The sequence below is a fragment of the Propithecus coquereli genome, unplaced genomic scaffold (assembly GCF_000956105.1).
Source record: "Propithecus coquereli isolate 6110/MARCELLA unplaced genomic scaffold, Pcoq_1.0 Scaffold942, whole genome shotgun sequence".
Lineage (NCBI taxonomy): Eukaryota > Metazoa > Chordata > Mammalia > Primates > Indriidae > Propithecus > Propithecus coquereli.
In genome coordinates, this window is record NW_012155752.1 from 17,263 (window position 1) to 20,448 (window position 3,186).

General features: G+C 56.5%; 1 pseudogene; it reads left to right on the forward strand.

Annotated features, from left to right (window-relative positions):
• LOC105826935 overlaps positions 1-3,186 on the forward strand; it is a 39,044-nt pseudogene that overhangs the window by 11,446 nt on the left and 24,412 nt on the right.

Here is a 3,186-nt window from a genome sequence, read left to right on the forward strand (position 1 = left end):
TTCTCCAGACTCGGGGCTTGCAGGACGGTCTCCTGTACACGCAGGGCCTGGCCAGCACCTCTGGGGATGTCGCTGCCGGCGGGTGAGGCCGTGGGACATGGTCGTCCGCATCCTCCACCCACCTGCATCAAGCCTGTGCTCTTTGCTCAGACGGACACTGCATTGGCCACAGCTCGCCCACTGCTGAGGTCTCTGTGCTGCCTCCAGCTGGTCTGGGGACCCGAGTCCAGACAGTAGGGGCTGCCTCGGAGAAGACACTGCCTCTGTCTCCCCTGGACTGACCTGTCTGACCTCTGTCTTATCTCTAGCCCTGTTTTCTCATGTCTGAGCATGTCTGTGTGACGTCTGCTGTATGGACACATCTTGTCACGTGTATATTTACACCTGGGTCCAGGTGGCACCTGGTACCTGTTACACCTGGTTACACCTGGTTTACACCTGGAAACATGGTGATCACCAGGTCTGGGGCTCAGCTGTAGCCAAGGTCACTTGGAACATGCTGGGGCCTATCTTGTTCTTGTCTGAAATGTTTGAGATTTGCTTTTTCTCCTGCTTGTCACATCTGGGCCGTATTTGGGGCTTGTCTGAGGTCTGGGACCCAAGGCCCCTTTGTGAGCTGTCTGAGATACGAGTCTTGTCTGAGGCAGGTCTTGAGGTATGTTCAGATCACACCTGGGGCACAGTCTGGGTCACACCTGGTCCACATCTGGGACGTGAACAAGATGATATTTAAATCCTATCTGGGGCCCAACCGTGGGGCATGCTGAGCTCATGTCAGGCCATTTCAGGTCAAATTCATGCCATGTTGGGTCATTTAGGCTTTGTCATGTGTGTCGTGGCTGTGTCAGGACCTGTAACACATCGGGGTCAGGTCACATGTCTGAGATCCCTGTTAGGAGGCGTCAGAGAGTTCTGGGGCAGGCAGGGTATCCTAGGTTCTTAGGAAGGTGTTTTGTGGGGTGTTGAGCTGTGTTTGGCTGTTGCAGACATGCTGAGGCATGTAGGGGCCATGTCAAGGCATGATGGTGTGTGCTCTGCCCTGTGAGGGTGTGTGTTGCTCTAGTGTCCCCTGCAGGCTGGTCTGGGCCCTTCCCCTCCCACATCCTCCCTGCTCTGTCTGCACTTGGCCCCCTTCCTGCTATGCTGGGCTGTGAGGGGGGGAGTGCAGACCCCTGTCTGGGAGCCTCCACCCCCAACCCAAGCCCCTCCCCTGCCCCCTCCATATCCCTAATTGTCCTCATTCATGTCAGCCGCCATTACACAGAAGGACGATATCTTCTTCAGCTTCATGAAGCCCTGGCTGGGTGAGTAATTGCAGGCGAATTGGGCGGGGACAGCCTTGTGGGGCCAGGACAAGGTGCTGCCTTTGCTCACTGCCCTTGGCTGCCCGACTAGGGGAGGGGCTCCTGCTGAGTGCTGGTGACAAGTGGAGCCGCCACCGATGCATGCTGACTCCCGCCTTCCATTTCAACATCCTGAAGCCCTATGTGAAGATTTTCAACGACAGCGTGAGCATAATGCACGTAAGTCCCTTGACACTGGGGTCCTAGCTGGAGCCTTGGGGACCACAGACAGGTCTCAGCTGGAGTTCTGGCTCTTCCAGGTGGCTTGGTCCTTCTTCTTCCTCTCTGTGACTTGCTTTCCTCATCTGTAAAATGGGTATAATAATCTCTACTTAAAAGGAGGTCAAGATGATGTAATGGTGTCCTGTCCCTGGCACATAGTAGGTGCTCAGACAGTGTCAGTTTCTCTGTTTCTCTCCCTGTGAGCTCAAGAGAGCAATGGTGGAAAATGCTAAGCAGGGGGGCGGAGAAGATGACCGATTAGGGGTGACCTCCTGGCTCTCTGCTCCCAGAGTATGAGGTGAAAAACGCGGACACCCACACGCGAGTGAGGCGCTCCCCTGCAGGATTGGCTTCGTGAATCTACAGAGAGGCAGCGAGGGACAGGCAGCCCCGCGGATAGTGGCAGGTGAACTCAAAAAACACTCGAAAATTACTGGAGAGTTGGGACAAAGGGGAAAGTCAGCGCGGCACAGCCGCGCCCCGCGGCGGGCACCCCCGAGCGGGGAATTCTAACTCACAGGAAGACGACTCTTCCCTCACCAAACCCCACTCTCACACAGGCAGGGAAGTGCCGGAGGTCAGTGCGAGGGGGTGACGCAGACCTACAGGCGGTGGGGAGCCGAGGCAGGAGCTGGGTCCATTTCGAAGGCAGCGGAGCGCAGCGCTGCGTGGGCATCGGAGGGGAGGGACTGGCCCGAGCGCGCGCTCCCAGGATCGGACGCCGCGGGAGTTTACAGGGGAGAGTTTGGAGGCGGCTTCTTGCCACAGGAGACCGCTAGGACTGGATCGGGGGAGGGGGACTCCATAAAAGAGGCTCTACCCACGGAAATCGCTGAAAGTTCCGCGGGTGCTGGGAGGGACACAGCACAGAGGCGCCGTGGGTAGGGCGCGCAGCGGGCTGGCAGGTGGCCCTGGAGCGCACCTCTGGGAATAGGCAATGGTGGACCCCGGCCCCGGATGCCCTCCCGGTGCAGTCGGCTTCAGCGCTGACTAGCGGGGGGGGGGGGCAGCTGCAATTCGGGGACCCCAAAGCCTGCGACTGCAGCGACTTGTTGCCCGGGCGTCCGACCAAGTCATAGCCGCTGCCTCTGTGGCAGAGCTGGTCGCGCTCTGTGAGGAGAGGCGCGTGCAGCCACTTTTTCTCAAAGAATCTGCGGAGTCTGTCGCAGCTGCAGACTCAAGGCCTGCCTCCGAAAGGGCGGAAAAGAGAGAAAGAGCGATATTGCTGCCGAGTTTCCAGGCGGTCTCCGGTGGCCCTGTTCCACTCAGTCGCTGGCGCTGTCCACAAAATGACGGGGAACTGAGAGTGGACTGAGAGAGACTGATTATAGAACTGTGATCCGGGACACATAAATACCCCTGTGCCAGGCGACCCGACCTACGCCCCAACACACCACGCTAAAGGGCCGGCCTCAGCCACTAGGCGGAGTAAAGGGGTCAGTTTTTTTGTGTGGGTTTTTTTTTTGGTTTTTTTATTTGTTTGTTTGTTTCTCTTTTCCTCTTCCTTTTTTTCTTTTTCTTTTTCTTCTCTTTTTCTTTTCTTTTTTCTTTTTCTCTTTTTTCTTTTTCTTTTCATTTCCTCTTCCTTTTTTTCCTTTTTTTCTTTCCCCTTCTCTATATA